Here is an 11,124-nt window from a genome sequence, read left to right as displayed (position 1 = left end):
CCTCTAGGTGCATCTGATTTTCTGGACATTATGTCAGCGTTTGCTCAACCTTCTTTGTTCCAACTTATTTTCTATCCACAGTGACGTGTTGTTTTCTTCTTTGGCATCTTTGTGTCACGTGTGAAATTCTTCCCTGTCTGTCGGCTCTTAATGTCAATGTCAGAACGCCACGATCTTTAGTCCCACAAGAAAACAAATAGCATTTCCCCCTGCCATGTTACGTGGGCAAGGGTAATTTGTTTAGGCATGCTCTATCCTCCCAAACCATCTTGTTTCTAGAAGCTCTCAGCAGGGTTTGGTGCCTACTAGGGCATATAGGCAGGGCTCAGATCCTGTCTAATGTCAGTGATGTTAGACTGTCTAAGAGGGATCACAGCTAAAGTACATGTTTTGGTAAATATTCTTCACAAGTTTGTTTGTTTATTTTTATTTTTGTTTTGTTTTGTTCTTGATTCTACCTGATTTTCAGCCACTAAGCCACACATTTGACATCTTTTTTCTTATTGTCCCACAAAGCAACTTCCATTTGGGAAATGATAGACTCATGAGGGTGCAGGCAGCAAGTGAAAAATTTGCTGTTGCCAAAAGGGTAAATAGCTCCTTGGCCAATGCTTCACATTGTGCCACCGTTATGTCCTTTCTTTACCATTCTAAAACTTGAACAGTAAGTAAAACTTGGAAATTAAGTAAGTAATTTCCAAGTAAGTAAGTAAAACTTGGAAATTAAGAAATTAAAAATGTATAAGAGAAAGGATGAAAGAGAAGAAGGGAGGAAGGAAGAAGGAAAGTATGCATATTAGCATGTGACCCAGAAGCCAGGCCTTTGCAAAGCCTTTAATGTAAATTCCCAAAATACCATTAACTTAGGGATACCTAGAGCAAAAACAGTAAATTGAGGAAGATACCTCCTATCTCCTCTTTACTCCTTTCCTGACAACACTCTTATCTTTTTGCACAGTCTTCCCAGGTACCCAGGGCCCAGCTCAAGATCATTCCCATGGGTATTTTAGCCCATGTGTTGTATTAACATTTTATTGTTTAAAACCTTTTCCTTTAGAATCTCTCTCAGTGTAGCCAACAAATATGCAATCATACGTCAAATCTGGCTTTTAACAAGGGCTACCTAGAGATAAACTCATCAAATGTACCCAAACTATTTTGAGGTACAAAGCAGGTCAACGGTGAAAACAATTTACATCAGACTGGCTACTTTGTGATCACCCAATGTACTTGGGTTGGACCACCTTCCAGTTAATACATAGGATGTGGAGAACTTGAGAGAATTTGAAAGAGAGTTGATTACTTGTACAAGGGATCACTGGGAAGGGCACTGGGGGGGCACACAGACAGGTCCCAGATAAAGTTGGGCCTTTATCATTGTTACAGGGTGAGATTAGGGAATTTGCTAGGTTTGGGTTTGTGATTTGTGAGGTTGGAATATTTCAAAAGGGCCATGCAGGGAACATGTATAAACTTTCTTATCAGCCTGTCCAGATGCAGAGCTAACAGGAAAGGGGAAACTGAGGCTTAAAAGAAGTCAGTGGTATGCTCGCTTAGGCAGCACATATACGGAAATTGGAACAATACAGAAAAGATTAGCATAGCCCCTGCACAAGGATGACACACAAATTCATGAAGCATTCCATATTTTTGTTTGGGGTTAGCAGATGCAAACTATTATATATAGAATGGATAAACAACAAGGTCCTACTGTACACAGAGAACTATATTCAATATCCTGTAATAAACCATAATGGGAAAGAATATGAAAAAGAATATATATGTATAACTGAATATATATATATATATATATATATATATATATATATATATATAACTGAATCACTTTGCTGTACAGCAGAAATTAACAAAACATTGTAAGTCAACTATACTTCAATTAAAAAAAAAGAAGTCGGTGGTCCACTATCCAAAAATAGGGTCAAACTCTATTACATTGGTCTTTCCCTGTAATGTGTGACTTCCCAGGGGCTCCTAACTCCAGAAACCAAGGACAGCTTCCTTACAGACTAAAAGAAGATAAAGCAAGGAGTGCTAAGAAACCAGGCTGACTAAACAAATTTGGAGAACAAATATTAAGAATGTTGGGGTCTGCTCCCTGCATTCCTTTTGTACCTATTTCCTGAGCTAAATGTGGGATCACACATTGAGGAACAGTGGAATGATAGAACCTCATGACCCTCAGATACAGCTTTTCTAAAGGGCTGGAAATTGTAGATGGTGTAAAAGGTTCTTTCATTCTTCCAAAACTATGTGCTAGTAGAGTATTAATATTTGTAGGGCAGGAGCAATTATAAAACATTCATGATAGATTTCAAAATCAGGCCTCCATGTATATTCATTCATTCATATATTTTTTCATTCATTCTTTTTCAGTGAAAGAGAACCTATCTATTTAGCAAGCCAGGTATTGATACTTTTCCATGTGCTGGGATACATTGGTAAGCAAGATAAATCACCTGTTCCCATGGAGTTTGTTTTTTGTGGGAGGTGACAGAATTAAAAAAAAAAAAAACAAACACAGCTTCATTTCTATTAAGTATTATAAAGAATACCAGGGTCTAACTTAGCCTGAGATGCAAAGGAAGGAAGCCCTTGGGGGGATTGATGGCTAGCCTGAAACCTGAAGCATCAGTCCAGAAGGTCTTTAAAGACGTTAATGCTCAGTGCACGTGTTCCCATTTTCTAATTTTTGTGTTTAGCCAGCACTATATTTAATTGGCCAGATAGAAATAGGGCAAAAATTGAAAATGGGACTCTCTGCCTCTGTAATGAATTAAATAGTTTTCCATAGCATTAGCTGTAAATGACACTACTGAACTGACAATTTCTTTCTTGTTTGGGCTTCATTTAAACTTCTGAATGGTATTAAGAGGTTATTAGAGATTAATCTCCAATTAGGTATTCTGATAGCCCAAGAAATTGTCAAAGGGTCCCTCTGGCCATACTTTTTAGCATTAAAGAGATATTGAATTAATAATATTTTGCCATCTCTTCAGACCTTTAAACTCCTGTGACTAATGTCCAATCATTTAGCCCACTTAAACAGAATGTCACACTCTGAGCCTTCCATTCTGAACAGGTCACCGTAGGCTAGAGCTCATTAGTGTTGAGTGTCCATTTCAGAAGCTGCAGCAGTCACTCAGCCCCTATATTTTAAGAAAATAAGTAGAAAATTGTTTTCTCCCAAATGGAAGGGTTATGAAGACAGTGCCATATGTCATCATTATTGTGACTAAAAAATGTCATCTAAGCTCTGTAGTGCTGTATAATGCTCCCACATAAGGCCACAAAATCATGTTGTGTTAGTAAGTGAGGCTCGTGGCACCATTCCCAGACCCATCTGGAGTGCTGTGGACAGCACAGGATAGCATCCAAAGCCCCGTTTCAAAAAGCAGGAGCAGCTGGGCAAGGCAGTTGTGGTTTATGTGGGATTCTCATCCACCAAAGCAAGAGGTGAATGAATTAACCAAGTATTTGCAGTGAAAATTTAAAGGGAAAGGCCAGGAAGGAATAAGTTGAAAAGAATCTCCCTCATTTTGTTAAGCTTAAAAGTTAAGTTTCTTTTCTTTCTCTCTTACACTTATTTTTAAGCTTACATCTTTACTAGACTATGAAAAGATATTTTATCACTTAGGGATTTAGCTGTTAACTAACTTTTTCCTTTCTTTACCTGGTTTCTGTAACTGCCTTGCCTACTAGGCTAATGTGCAAATAATAATAATGAGTTATAAAGGTGTAAACTATAGGGCTTGACTAATTGTAATTTCTAAATTGGGAATTTCTAAGGAAGAGATATATGGTAGAAGTCCTTACTTGGTTTGGATTAGGTGACTTTTATAGACATCTGTTATGTTTGACTCCCACTGTTTCTTCCCTTTTCTGGTAGGAGCTCCTCGATTTGATTTTCCCTTAGGGAACTGTGGTCTTCCCTCATCCCCACTTTTCTGCAGTTTTGCTGGGTCTGTCAGTGGCGGTAACTCACCTTCCTGAACCAAGAGTGGGTAGACATGTGACCCAAATTACACCAATAAGACTGCCCTTCTGCTATGTTTGAATTTTAAACAAAGAGACACAGGGATAGAAAATGGTTGGCCCTGGTTCATCCCTCTGTGGAAAATTGGAGAGAATTCCTATGAGTTTCTTCTTCCTTACGTTGCCAAAGCTGTCCTAAATCCTGTTCTTACTAAGATCTTGTTGTAAAGGATTCCCTTATTTTCAGAGCTATTCTATTTCCTTCCAATATATTCAATTTTAAGCAAAATTACTTCTGTGTATTGTGGTCTAAGAACATCAGCTGATACCATGATATCAAAACCTTCATCCAATCAGATAAACTAAAGAAATACTTGCTTAGACAAAGACATTAGGAATATAGTAGATATAGCTGGTTGTATTATAAGGATATGATGTGTGTTGGTGGGGATGGGACATTAAAAAAAGCAGTGGGGGGTTTGAATTTGGAAGGTCTTAAATTCTAGAATCTGGAATTTGCTTTTTGATAAAGTACAGAGGAACAGAAAAAAAGGCAACCCTATTTCTATACTATTCCCATGACATCCATGGCCTCGTACCATGACATCTGTGGGTTTCAGTTATCTTATCTGAAGTGATGGAGGTGGGCTGGATGATCTGAAGATCCTGTTTAGTTCTTTGGTCATGTAATTATGTATTATTACCCTGTAGGTCATGGTGAAATGTTGAAAGTTTCTGAGCAGAAGAATGACAGAATAAAAACCATGTTTTAGGATCATTTTTTTTTAAAAATGACACTTCTGTAGTTAAAATTGAAAGAAAATATCTAAATTCTTCTTTACTCATTATAATTTTAAAGACAGGTTTGTGAAATATCTAGACCTTTAGAGCAAGAAAACTACTTGGGATTACTAGATAAAGTCAAAGGCAAGTTAGTAAAGAAAAAGGCTGATCTAGCATATTAGGTGAAAATTTTATTAGGGGTAAAGAAAATTCATTTAAGAAAAGAAATTCTAATGGACGTGAAAAAAATTCAACAAACTTTAACAAAATTCCTTAAGCGGATACACATACTTTAAATTAATGATTGCCTAATAAGCAAGAGTAAACTTATTTTGATTATTTGAAATGATTTTAAATTTAGCTTGTATCTGACAGTGTTGAAATGTTGAAAGGACCTTTAAAAAATTTTAAACATGCAGTTGGTCTCCCTGTCTGAAAACTACCCTGTTACCAATACATTTTCTAAAATATGTCTGCCTATGAAATATCACAGAGAAAAACACACAAAACAAAAATCAAAATGAAGAATTATCATAAAGACAACATCCCTGTGACTACCACCCAAATCAATAAATAGATCAGAATGTATAGCCTAGAAGCTTCTTCCTACCTTCTCTCATCACTACTTCTTCCTTATCTCCAAAGGAACCATCATCCTGACATTTCATATTATAATCACTCCCTTGGTTTTACCACCTAGTCATGGTCTAGTTTTTTCCTGTTCTTTTAATTTTGTCCTAACAGAAATATATGGCCTCTTTCACTTAACATTATGGTTGTGAGATTCATCATTGTTGTTGTGGGAAGCTATATCTGACTCATTTTGCATACTGTATAGTAATCCATACATCAATACGCTACAATGTATTTATCTATTACAATATTAATGAGTATGGGGGTTGTTTACACTATTGATTCTAAATCATACCACTGTTAGCATTTACATACATATTTCTTCAAGCTCATGTACTTACATTTCTAGTGGGTACTTTAAAGAGTGGAATTTCTGGGCTGTGGGTTACGCATATGTTCAACTTTAGCAGATAATGTAAAGACATTTTCTAAAGAGGTTGTAGCAATCTATACTCCAACCATCAGTGTGTGAGAATTTTTATTGATCCACATATTTGACAACACTTGTGATAGTATTTTTAATTTTAGCCAATCTTACACATGGGAAGTATTATTTCATTGTGACTTTAATCTGCATCTTCCTAATTAATAAGAGAGTATGTTTATTTTCTACTTACATGTCTTCTTTTGTGAAGTTCCTATTCGCTGTTATTTCTTGAATCTTTGGCTTGATAACTTGAAAACTTTCATTAGTTCCAGAAGCTTCACAGCTGTTATCTGTTCAGATATGATGGCTGCTCTTTTCTCTCTCTAGATCTTCTCTTCTTACTCTATATTTTATGGCTGATCTCCTCCTTATACTTTCTTTCCTGTGTCTCTCTCTGCTTCATTCATTATTCTAAGTTGTCATCCGATTTACTAATTATTTTGCCATTTCTGTTTAACTTGCTGTTAATCCCATCCACTGCATTCCTAACTTCGATTATTGTATTTTTATGTTCTGAAATTTCCACTAGTTTTTTTTTCAATTTCTAGGTCTGTCAATATTCTGCCACTTTGTCATTTATCCTATTTAACATAATAAAGTGGTTGCTTTTTAAATCTATGATGGTCACTCTAGTATCTGGACCATCAGTAGGTCTGCTTCTGTTCTTTATTGTGTCTGCTGATTTGTTTCATATGGTTTTTGTCTCCTAATGTGCCTGGTTATTTTTTATTTTATTGGGCCTTGTTTTGCAGAATTATTTGTAGAAATAGTTTAGGTATCTGATATTGTTATCCTCTTGTACATGGGATATAGGTTTTCTTTCTAACCTGAGAGAAGCAACAACCTTGGATTCAGCTCTTCTGGAGATGAGTTGCAAGTCGCTGAAAAGGCCTGTCTGTTTCTCTTTTAAACTTAGTCCTAAGATGCAGCATTTCAGTATCCCTACCCAAAGCAAGGGAGATATGGTAGTTTTCCTCCACCTGCTACCTCAGACACCAGTATTTGTCCACTTAATCCAACAAGGCTGTAAAAACCATCATCAACCTATGGCTGTCTGCCATAGAACTGGCAAACGACTTTAAAAAAAGGCCTTCAATTCCAAGCTTACCTCTCTGAGCCTTTATCTTCCTGGACTAGTGATTCTTTACTATTTTAATAGTAGTTCAAGCAGTTTTTAAATATATACACACATATATTAAATATTATAAATATATAGGCACTTTATCCTCAGAGGGTGGCTTTTTCCAAAATACTTAATAGACCATTTCTGGAAATGAAAGTCCCTTATTTGGTTCAATCCATTTTCTATACTACTACTATAATTATAGTTTTAGAAGAAACCTTTGATTGACTATTCCCCCTTTAAAATATTTTATTAAATATTTCCATTTCATTCATTCATTCATCCCATTCCATTTTATTCCATTTATAATAACATCTAAACAACCTAGCTCATAACTTGTAGCTTTTTATAATCTAACCTTAGTCTTAGTTTCCGACTTTATATAATGTCATTCCCTACCACATGCACTATTATTGTACGGCTAGGAAACTACATTGTTCCCTAGTGACAAGGGACAGTCTAATGTTCTCGTGCTTTTAACTCATGCTGTTTCTTCAGTCAGAGTGTGCTTTCATTGTTTGGTGGTAAAATCCTATTCATCTTTCTAGACAGCTTTTATGTCAACTCTTTTGTGAATGCACTACCTAAACCCAGCTCAAACATAGCCACAAAAACACACAGCAGACCTGATCCTTCCCTCCTCACTTTCTAACATGAATTTCCATGTACCTTATAAGTGAACCACACTAACCTATTTTCTGAATGCACCCTACTTCCATACCTTCATGCTTTTGCTCATAACAATCTCTTTGCCTAAAGAAGACCCAACTCATGCCTCAAAGAGCCTCTATTGTTCCCTTTCTTTATTGCCCACAAGAGCTGAGTTAATACATCATTCCCATAGCACTTTGTCCATATCCCAATTATAGCAGTTTCTAGTTATTGTATTTATTTTCTGAACTATTGGTCACACCCTTTTTCTTCCTGAGATCATCTCTTTTTATATCTTTTTTTTTTTTTTGCTCCTGATTCAAAACAATAATTGATGTACTCCTAATATGTAACAATTAATATCTGACTGATACAAGGAAAAATGCATATAATGTGTCTCCATTTCACTAGTTATGAGATAGTTTTTCACAAATGGATTCAAAAATTCTGTTTATATAATGGACCCAAAGTTCAGGTCATCACATTTTTTATTTTTCATAATAATAGAGGAAAAATGGCAAGAATTAATAAAAGCCCGGCACAATTCCAAAACCTCATTTGGCCAGTGTGTTCTCTTGCTTCCACCGAAGTGTGTCTAACAAACAGAAGGATGCCTTATTCTCTCCATTTGGGTTTTGCTTGTTAGCCTACAGTGGAGATTTCATTGAGCTGTGAAATTGTTGAAAGCATTCCTCTCCAAACATTAGTGGAGTTAAGAATCAACTGGGAAAATTGTTAATATTGCAGATTTATGACCCTACGTGTCTGGTTCAATAGGGCAGTGTTGGAGCCCGGGAATAAGCATTTTGTTCAGTGCCTCATGTACTTCTACTTCAAGGATTCCGCTACCATCATTAAAAATGGTCCACTTTTCATGTAGTTATTGTCCTAGAAATACAACAAACTATTGGGCACAGAAGTAAAGCCTAAATAATCAGATGCTGAATTCTAGAAAGCTGAATAGAAACTGTCTTAGCTGTATTACATTTGATGTAGTGAGCAAAATGAAACTCTATTTTTCTGTATCTAACAGCAACCAAAGGGGCATAAATACCAGGCAGCAATAGTTGTGGGAGGGAATTTATGAATTGCCTTAGAAACCAATTAAATATTGCTTAAGAAAAACAACAAGTCAGAGGAAGAGACAAACTTAAATTAAGAACATATGTTATCCTGAAAGGTATTTCTCTGGGCTAACATCTACCCCAATCCCCACAAATACTTTACTTCTAATAATTCCCCTCTCCTTTTTGTCTGCCTGCCATTCTTTTAAACGATGGTACTTAACTAAGATTATAATCTGGCAACTGTGCTTTGACAGACCATGAATCTGTTTGTGGAATAGATGGATGAAATACAGACTAGAGATGTTGATTGACTCATAGGAACTTATTAATTTATTTCAGAAATATTGTCCAGCCAAATAAATATAAACTTTAGTGCTTTTAAAATGTCTGTGGTTTGGTTTGTAATGGGGTGTGTCAGCACTTTTTAACAGATGGCCTCTCAAGTTTATGACCTTGATGGACACTTTTGGACAGAACAACAGTAGCAACAAAACACACACATACATTTGCAAGTGTGGACCGACCTATACAGCCCTTCTACCTAAAAAGAGAAAGTATGTCACGTTTTTACAGTTATAAGCATTAATGTCCAATAGCATTTCTGCTCTCTTTTTTTTCAGCTTTTTATAGTGTTACTTTCAAACTATACCTGCCATTTGTATTAGGAGCATATATCAGTATTTGGAAAGAGTAACATGCTAAAGTGTGGGCCCAACTCATAATGCTGTATATGTGAAGTTTTTGGCATATTTTGGCTTTCTGAATTCAAGTAAGTCGGCCAAGATGGAAATATGAATCGGAATATGTGGGGGCATTCTGATTTTATGGTATATCCATAGAAATGGCATGATTGGCCAGGAAAGCATGTTTAGGATTCATATGTTTTAATTATGAGATACGACTCTTTTGGATCTCATTTTTGGCCCAGTTTATTATTTTAGTTCTTTAAAACTAATAATTAGCATATGTAGATGTTAAGAGTTTTAATCTGGAACGTTTATTTTTTTCTTTTTAGTGGTTTATCATAAATTAAATGCAAAAGGGGATCAAGAAAAGAAAAAAAAGTTTTGTGATCATGTTATAATTTATTGATGTGGATAGCAAACTCCTAATTTTTCATGGAAATAATCCCTCTATTTTCTTTGTTTCCACCATTCGTTATGTAATCAGTAAGGGGCAGAGGGACTGTTTTAATTGTAATAGTCTTTCCTCTGAAATCCAAGTAAGTACACTTCTAAAAGTGAAAGCTAGAGCATGTTTTTTATTTGTTTATTTCATTAAGTTTTATTTTGGGACTAAATTTATTTTTACTAACAGCAGTGAAAAATGAAGTGCTAAGAGAGCGCAAGAGAGAGATTGAATGTGGAACTGATGATCTAACAGAAGTACTCACTTGAGAGTTTCAGAAAAGCATCAAAATCTGTGGGAACTTCTGAGAATGATTTGGTTTACATGTAACTATAATGGGCTCACCTTTCAGGGGGCAAATGTATGTATATTCTAAATCAGAGGTCATATTAAAAGCAAAATTAAAAGCACTGATATTTATTTAGTTATCAGAGCTGTATTAGCATGAAAAGAATGATGTTTCTTGTTCCCGACATATCCTGAAAATCTGTCTTTATAATCACGATAAGCAGCACAATCACACTTTACACAGGGCAGCCTGTAATGTGTACGGCCCCTACCTTGAAATGCAATGTTCAGTTTTTTTAAATGAGGAATATTCTGACGGATAAGACTTATTTTTGTATTGTGTCTGTCAACTCGTTCCTGCACACAAACGCTCTCTTTCTTCCCCTTTATGTCTCTGCCCTACTATATTAAAGGATTGATGTAGGTAATAAACCTGACCTACTTCCTAGATTTAAAACTGCATCTGTCGGTAACTTACTAAAGAGTTTGATCTCTGATGAGCTAATCAAGGCTTATACTGTCACTGCAATAGAGTATATACATGGAGTCGTAAAATTGTTTCACCCTATTATGTGTAAATTGGAATAAAATGATACTAGCACACTGTCAGTGCAAATGCTTCTAGAACTTTTTCCTGAAGAAACAGATCTCTTCCTAAGACACAGGACCAAAGTAAAGAACAGTACACCAAAAGCACCATTATCCACCTACTTTTTAAATAGAAAACATACATAGACATTTCTCAGCCTCAGTGGTAAGAATAACAGGAAAGCATATATGATTTTTAAAAACCAGGTACATCTGAGTATACAGTCAGCAGCTTTAAGAAAGAAAAGTAATGCTTTAATTGGCCTTTATAGATACGTGACACACATCACTTCTTAAACAGAATAAAGGTCCCATGGAAGTGCTTTTTTTATTTTTTATTTTTTATCACTTATTAGATGAAATACCATGGACTAACTGGGATGCTGGCTAGGCTGGATCCTGAACCGTGATCAAAATTAATCATGCAGTCTGGAATTTAGTGA

At 35.7% G+C, this 11,124-nt stretch overlaps 1 non-coding gene across 1 annotated transcript; it reads left to right on the top strand.

The window, feature by feature from the left end:
• Window positions 1–1,545: 1,545 nt before the first annotated feature.
• Window positions 1,546–1,652, top strand: LOC118893663. Its single transcript, XR_005019522.1, has one exon. It is a non-coding gene; the product is annotated as a U6 spliceosomal RNA (small nuclear RNA).
• Window positions 1,653–11,124: the final 9,472 nt, after the last annotated feature.

The sequence above is a fragment of the Balaenoptera musculus genome, chromosome 3 (assembly GCF_009873245.2).
Source record: "Balaenoptera musculus isolate JJ_BM4_2016_0621 chromosome 3, mBalMus1.pri.v3, whole genome shotgun sequence".
Taxonomy (NCBI): domain Eukaryota; kingdom Metazoa; phylum Chordata; class Mammalia; order Artiodactyla; family Balaenopteridae; genus Balaenoptera; species Balaenoptera musculus.
Note: the sequence above shows the minus strand (reverse complement) of the source record. Positions and strands in the feature narration are given on the sequence as shown.